Source organism: Silene latifolia, chromosome 9 (assembly GCF_048544455.1).
Source record: "Silene latifolia isolate original U9 population chromosome 9, ASM4854445v1, whole genome shotgun sequence".
In the NCBI taxonomy this organism is placed as follows: domain Eukaryota; kingdom Viridiplantae; phylum Streptophyta; class Magnoliopsida; order Caryophyllales; family Caryophyllaceae; genus Silene; species Silene latifolia.
Window position 1 is genome coordinate 179,324,989 of NC_133534.1, and position 9,115 is coordinate 179,334,103.

The following is a 9,115-nucleotide window of genomic DNA, read 5'->3' on the forward strand; positions in this document are numbered from 1 at the left end:
TAGTGTTGATTATACGAGTGGATTGATAATTTTTGTAATCCGTAGAAAGGTACTAAAAATTATTAATCGAGAATAGTAGACGTAGGTTTCGACTTGTAAAACTGAACCACTTCAAAATCCTGTGTCTCTCTCTATTTTATTGTTTTCGTTATTTTTATATTGCTTGAAATAATTATTTAGTTGATTTTAATTCATAAAATCAAGTAATTAATTATCTATCATATATTTCGAAAAAGTAAGGTGGTTACCTAAGCCATAATCAATACAATAAGAAAGTGAATACTTCATCTGTGGCATTCATTTGATTTAAGTCTTTTAAGTTATGTCGTATTTTAATAATTTGTAAATAAATAATTGAAACGATGAGGTATTTTTATATTACTCTATTTCCTTTTGCAAGTATTGACCTCACTACACATTTTAATCCTAGGTTCATAGTTATGATTTAAGTAGTTATTTCTTACGAGCAAAATTTAATTAACGAGGATTATGTGTTCGGACGTTATTCAAGGGTACTTTAAATAAAATGAACGGTCCAATATTTCAATTTTTTTAACTTTAAAAATACTTTTAAAAAGGGAAATATTCGGTATCAAAATGTACACCAAATGTAAACATAGCTAAGCATAAGTATGTGGGGTGGGCTAGGACACCAAAAGTGCAAAACCATATTAGACTGTGTGAATTTCATTTTCATTCCGTAAATTTAGTAAGTAGATTTAATTTCTAAAAATTAAAAATAACCCCGTGAATTTCCACGGATCTTACACTAGTTTTCATTTAGTTAAACTAGTTGGAATTTCGCGTGCGCAGCACGCGATATCGAACGTTATTTCTTTGCGGTTGTTTATACTATAGTTATTTAAGCTACTAAATGGTCAAAATATTGACAATTTTATTTTATTTATATATAATTAAGCATAAATAAAACATATATGGGATATATTGTACAATTATTGTATCCTTTATACATTATTAACATTATAGATTTGATACAGCGATATTTTTAGATTCTCGGTCGTCAACTGAAATCTAAAGAAGTTCAAGTTCAGGTGCTAGTATTTTATTTAAGCATACATAAAACATATATGGGATATATTATACAATTATTGTATCCCTTATATCTTATTAACATTATAGATTTGATACAGCCATATTTTTTAGATTCTCAGTCATCAGCTGAAATTGAAAGAAGTTCAAGTTCAGGTGCTAGCGCCTGGCCGGTGACCGTGTAGTATTCAGTCCTCAACGTATTGTAGTTATGCTTAACCAGTTGTAAGTCATAGTAATTAAAATCCAAAACATCAAACTTATACAAATCCTGCAGAAATTTGATAGCTTTTCTCGCACAGTTTTGCTGAGATGGGCCTAAAAGTTTCGACGGTGATCCGATAATTTTTAACATTTCGGAAAGTGCACCAAGGCCTTTTATTTGAACGTATGCTCTTTGTTCGTCTTCAGTTACTGCGTGAATGCCAAATTCCGCAGTAGGCAGCTTAAGTTGCTTTAGTATATCATTTAACATAATCTTTATGTTAACTTCAACTGGACGACGTTGTATTTCGGATGAATCTGAAACAAATAAAATAATAAAATCAGTGTAATTTAATATAAGATTTAATCAGTCTTATATATTGAACATAAACGTGAAGATGCATGAGATAAATAGTAACGAAGTAAAACTAATTTAAAAAGTATAGATGAAAAATAATACCCCTTACGATATGTCCTGCTATGCTTATCGATTTTTAATCGGCAATTCCATGATTTGTATTTATAGAGAAATTTAAGTGCATGCGAAATTAGCTGGTGTGTTAATTCGATTGCCATTTGGAATGCACGTGTCTGTTTATTGTTCTTTCATAAAATGACATGTTAAACAACCGTAATTTTTGGATAACTTATGTTTTTGTTTCTATCGAAACTGGATTTATATGAGTATGCAATATTAACTATATGTTATTTTGTTTGTCACTTGGACTGTACGTTTATGTTTATTGTTTTTTCATAAAATAACGTGGCAAGAAATCCTAATTTTTGGGTAACACAATTTTCGGTTTTTTTTTTTTGGGGAAAAAAAAAAGATTTATATGAGTCGATAATAGTTATGTCTATAGTATAGATTTTCCGAAGAAGATGATGTAAACGCGAGTGATTTAGCAGTCAGAAAATGGTTTTTACCTAATAAGTATTGAAGTACTATTTTTTCTGTAGTTTTTTTTATTGGTGTTGTTATTAGTTAAGCATGTGTAACGTATTCGAGCTTAGTTTTATAAAATATAATATAATATTAAAATTCATTTTTTGTTAAAATTAAAGGTAAGCGTTATATATATTATGTTAAAATATTAGTACTTTTAAAAATTCTGTTTAAGTACGTTTTTCTTTCTTTCAACGACAAAAAAAAGCCAGAGTTAATCGATATGATATACAAGAATGTTATGGTGATGGGAAATATTTATTCTTTTTATGATGCTATATTCGTGCGTTAATTGTGTTTAATCAACTTATGTTTTCTCTTTTATGTTTTTTATATCTCTGCCGTGGAGAGATTTTTAAGAAAATGTGTTACTTTAATAATTTTCTACAAGAAACAATATTTCATTTCATACATGTTAATACAACATGTAAGTAATAGAGCAAGTGGATTGATAATAGTGTGTTCCGTAATGGTTACATATAACCCTAAGATCTGAGGGAAAAAATTTATGTCAACTATTACCGAATTACGACTCGGATCAAATATATACTATTATTACTCATGCGTCAAATCTGTAAAACCAATACACTGTTGAAGCGTAGTTTGCATATTATATACCCTTTATTCAAAAAATATTAAGTACAGTTGGTAAAATCTGTTGAAAAAAAAAAGTGACGGAAAAGAAATAACATCTTATTTAAAAGGTTATTTATTTACATAGTTATTTTTTGAACGGGAAAAAAAAAGGAAACTTATTTATAATACATTGGATTTAAAAAAAAATTACGATTTTTTATTTTACAAACCAAAAGGAAACAGTTTGCCGTTGAAAACAGAAACCATAAAATGTTTACAACTAATTTTTTTGAACTAAACATTTGCTTCCGTAATTTGTTGGGGACTGAAACACACATGTCCGACTGTACCGGATTTCTTGTATGAAACCATCTTTATAACAAAGTCTTGGTCCTTTGTTCTAGTAAGAGTTTCATCAATTACTGAACGTCGATCCTAAAATGATAAGATAATAGTAGAATAATGTTAGACTGAAAAAAAATAGTAATCTGTTTTCATATTTTAGGTAAATGAAGAAATAAGAGAAGGCAAAGAACCTCCGTCGGTAAAGCTGCAAGTTGGTCGACAGTTCTCTTTAGAATAACTTCGGCTAACGAATCATACAAAGTTATGCGGGTATTGTTAAAGAACGATATAATATAATGGTTCGGGAGAAGCTTTCGATTGTGTTTTATTCAATATCAAAGTCTCAATATATAGTACAACGTGAATCTCATATTTTCGGAAATACGATCATAATAATATTCTATCATTAACTATCAATATTACCGTAATATATCGAATATTACTTCCTATTACCCACCTCAAGTTGGAGCGGAGTTCACGAACGCCCAACTTGGGAGGAAAAATCGGTGCATCATCGTTGTCGTCGTAGTTTCAAGACGGGTTCACCAATCGGAGCATGGCTGATCGGCAGCGATAAGGCCGGTCGGAGAACAGTCGTGCAAAGAACAGCAACCATAGTCGCTATAGTCATCGTGATGGTCACCATAGTTGCTGTTGTTCGATGTTTCGGAAGAAATCATTGATTTCAATGAAGATAACAGGAACGTCAAGCATTTTGAGCATGTTAAAAAAATGGGACGGGAATGTTGTCGTTTTTCGAACCCGTCAAATCGTTGTCAAGTACGTCGCATTTTTTCGAATTTGACAAATTTCGGTGCGTAACTCGCCAGTCGATGCGTATAGGACTCGCCAGACCGAATTTCGCGTAAATCGCCAATAGAGCAAAAGTATAAGAAATCCACGAAAATCAATTCAAGGAGGACGTACAATTATTTGCTTTGAACTTTTTTTTTCATAAAATAAATCATCACGATAAAATCCCGTCGGAGGGCACCATAAATCATTAGTCCCTCCGGCAGGGCAGCGGAAAATCGTTTTTAGGCCTCAAGAGCGTGAGGCTCTGATACCATGTTAAAGAACGATATAATAGAATGGTTCTAGAGAAGCTTTCGATTGTGTTTTATTCAATATCAAAGTCTCAATATATAGTATAACGTGAATCTCATATTTTCGGAAATACGATCATAATAATATTCTATCTTTAACTATCAATATTACCGTAATATATCGAATATTACTTCCTATTTACCGCCTGTGTCGTCGGTGAAAATGATTCGTAGAGCACATCTATTATAAATCAAGATAAAAATTGTTAGATTTCCTATATAAATGTAGAGTATCATTATAGTTAAGCTTGTAACACCCCCATATTCAGAGGAGCCTTAACTAGGCCTTCCTTAGCATATAAGGGCGTTACCATCTCGGTTGCCGAGGATAGTAATTATCAAATGTCGATAAGAGAACTATTATGTTATATTACAAGTGATTTAAACCAACAAACGATATAAAAGATACAACTCAAAGATTACTCGCTATGACCATCATATCTCGTGAAGACTCATCCCTGCCCGGACTCCAGCTATCAACAACATCAACACCTGCTAAGACCGACTGCTCACCATAAGGGATCACGGTAGACACATAACAAACAAACAACCACACAAGGTCAGTACTGAGATAAGATACGACAACAGCAACTTCAATTAACAACACAATACACGCTGTCATTCTCATACACAATCACAATAATCCAACCAACCTTCGTCACTGACTGTCCACTGGACCAGCCCTGCCAGTGGGGGACCGCAGCCGTTCCCACCTAAGCCCCGCTCATCATATCGAGCGATAACCCTGTCCATTAATGTGCACATCCCCTTCCGTGGCGGGTTCCACGAAGGGCGAAACTATGGCGTGAAGCCACTCCCGCAAGTGACCCCACTCAGCCGAGAACGCATCTCGAGAACCAGAGACAACAACCACAATCACAACCACAGCCGTCACAATACAATTACGATATTAAACAATCACAATAAAACCACAACGACCGACACACTAGACCATCTACAGAAACTAAGTAGGCTAACCTACCTTTAAGCAACTGCAACCAATCCATGCCGACAAACAACATATCCAGCGACCAAGCAAATCCTATAACCACAATACAATTATCTATTACTAACAAGCAAACCCTAACTATAAAGAACAAGGACACGGATGATGATTATGACATACCTATGAGGAGAAACTCGGCAAAAGACCGCTACCCGACTCAAGTGACGCTCTCCTAAGGCACAAGGAACTTCAAAAGGCTTCCATGGAGGTTTTGAGGTGAAGGGAAGGGAAAGAGACGACTGAAGGACAGGAGGAAAGTGGCGGAAGTGATTTGCGAATTTAACAAAACGCGATATAAAACCCTCGCTGAAAACTCGGTACTCGATCGAGTACCCATCATACTCGATCGAGTGGCCCCCTACTCGATCGAGTAACCTAGCTACTCGATCGAGTAGCCTCTACTCTATCGAGTACCACTCTTAACACGCAACCCAAGATGGTTTTGGCACTCACTTCTAAGACTATTCCCGCTCCCAAGGTCAGTCAACGCTGGTCAAAGAGTCTCTAAAAGGGCGGGTATTACAGTCTTCCCCCTTAAAAGAACTTCGTCCCCGAAGTTCAACTCACCTATCTCCCGCACAAGACACGAAAACAACACGACCTCACCAATCTTCCTGCTCAAATCATTACTCCCCGGAAATATCATCCCCCATGTCATCAACATCACCATCTAACGCTCTATTCATATATATATATATATATATATATATATATATATATATATATATATATATATATATACATACATATATATATATATATATCAACTCTTGCAACTATCACACAAACATTATCATCATCAATTGTCACTCTATATGTATACCTCTACTCTTACAAACTATTGTATACAAAACATTAATCTCGCAGTACGAATCAACATCAACAGCGATCACCCATCACGCGTTAACAACTATCAACCCGAGAAATATCTCATATCAACTTCATACTGCACAACTAACACCACTGTGTTACTCACTAATTCATTCTATTACGACCCATCGTACCACAACTAGCTCTTTATGACGGTCCTTTAAAACATATTATCACATTTACTTCAATGAACTTAAGTAACCACTTACACTTCATATAAGCAATGTGACCAAAGTACTAAAAAAAATTTGGTAATTAAACAACAAAACCTTGTAAACGAATAACAGCATAACTTCAAAATCAGCCTTTTTATTTTGCGACATTACTCTTCCCCTCTAAAAAGGAACTTCGTCCCCGAAGTTCACCACTGAAATTACAACGCATATTACTTATTACTTGATTCATAACATGAATTAGAAACATATTATTTATTGTGGACATTACTCGCTAAGCATAAACTCGTTAAATCATAAATCATACACAACCCACCGGGATAACTAGCCACCATCGATAAAGCACGTTAATATCGTATGCACAACGTATGAAGAAATGTAACTTCAATGAATGAATGGTAATATGGCATATGTAATATTAAAACAATCAAGAAACCGTCACCACTTCACTAATTGTTACAAATATGCATATAAAACCGAAACTTGACTTCCAACATATGAAATTAACGGTTCATAGGTGTTACTACGCACTAATAACTACATTAAACATCAAACTTGTAATTATAAAACAATTGAACACTTTTAATTTTCGAAAACCTCTTGTAACAGTGCTACTCGATCGAGTATGTAGCGGTACTCGATCGAGTGCCATGCTACTCGATCGAGTGTCTTGGTACTCGATCGAGTAGCCCAAAGATCAGAATACTTTTTATCCTCCTTTCCTGCAGCTACTTGATAGAGTACGGGGTACTCTGTCGAGTACCTACAGGCCAAGTTGCCCTATACAACTAGTCATAAGCCAACATACATGCACATAGTCGTCATATAAATCGAGTCGGGATGACTTCCCGACTTCTAACATCCTGCAAGAAGTCAAATATCAAATCCGGCCTTATGGCCAACAATACAAGTTCATAAACCAAGTCTCAACGAAAACAACTACTAACGTCTAACAACACTACCAACATCAACTACTATAAACAAAGATAAAAACAAGGAGTATCACTCCTCCTGCTGCTGCTCAACCATCACCTCATCATCACCACCACCGCCAGAAGTACCCGCTCCTGATGACCCATTCCCCGCATCCACTCCTGCTCCGGCTCCCGGGCTCACGTACCATGGGACCAAGCCACCGTAGGCAAAGGACTGAGGTGTCCCCCACGTCGACTGATCCACCCCGTATGAGTGGAAGACCCCTTGTGTAGTCCCCCACTCCACTCCACCAAACCGGATGCGGTCCCTCGGTCCCTATCCCCTGAGCGTACGCCATCTCGTGCATGTTCCTGAGTGTCAAATTAGATGACACTCTCTCCGCCAAGTAGCTGGATCGCGTCTCCGGGGTGTCGAGGTAAGGGTAGCACGGAAAAGGATGATGCTGCTGCTGTGGTGCTACCGGCCGTGGCCTAGTCTCCGAGGTCCTCTCCCTCACTCGACGGGGTCCTCTCCCTAACCTAGGTCTCTCCACCGCCACGATCGACACATTCTCGCCCTTCTTCGGCTTTGGCATCACCTCGAGAATCGTGTCGTCGATGAGGTAAGTCTGCAGCTGGCGGGGTCTATCAATATCCTCGTCCTCCTCCTCATCATCAGAGTCCACAATCACTACCGTCGGCTCTAAGGGCTCCGTCGGTGGGAGGTGCTCAGGAGCTGGAATTTTCATCCAACTCATGCCCCACACCCTCCAAGCTAGGCTACCGTCAGCCAAGGTCCTCAACCATTTCAGGTCGAGATAGTAGTCACGGTCCATAGTGGGCACTGGGGTAGCTAGAGGCACGTACTCCGAAGAAGCCTCAAAGGAGGTTAGCTTTTCAGCTAACCGAGTGGCGATAGCGCCACAACTCAAGTACCGGGAAGAGGCAGTAGCCATCAAGGCAAGGGCAGCACAAACCATGAAAGGAGCATTAAAGACCACTTTCCTGGTCCACTCCGGGTTCAAGTAAGACATCAGAAGTAACACCTCATGGTTGTTCAGCTTACTGATATCCGGTCGATCATAAAGGAGGTTCGAGAGGGAACGAAGAAAGATCCTCAATGTGACATGCTGAACATCATTAATCAGCATGTTACTTGAGGTGGGAGTTGGTTTCCCAGTCAGACAAGGCATTAGGCGGCAGACACCGCACTCAGCAGGGATATCATTGATGGAGTCCTTGGGAGGCTTGGCCAACCCAAGGTGAGAAGCAAATTGGTCCATAGAAAGCAAGAAACTAGTGTTCATCAACCGAAACTCAACGGTCTGGGCAGCGGGGTCATAGATAAAGGAGCTCATAAACTCCAAGGTAAGAAAAGGATAAGAGTGTTTCCTCAGCCTATACAAACCCATAAGGCCCAAAGTCTCAAATATGTGACGGACATCCGTCTCTATCTCCAATTCCTCCAACAGTGTAGTATCTATACACCTCGTTGGTCTCATCTTGCGTTTTTGTAAAACTACAAAACGCTCTCGCTGTTTGAAATCAACAAAAGCAATAGAAGGGTACTCCGGAACTGCGGGTACCACAGGTCCACTCCCTTCTCCAATCTCAGGCGGATTACCCCTCCCCCGTTTACTTTGACGAGTTCCTATGTTCAGTCTCGGCATCTGTTTCAGCATATGACTTAAACAACTTGCATAAACACGTAAAGCATATACTTCATGTAATTTGGACTTTACATACTCAGTTAGGCACTCAAATTCACCAACAAATTCGACATGTGAAGCACATAATTCATGCCATTAACTTTGAATACTCACTAGGTACACACATTCACCAAATCTCCCAAATTTGATATATATAAACTCAGTTTACAGCTACTCATAAGCCACAGTTGTGAACGATTTATCATGGTGAATACA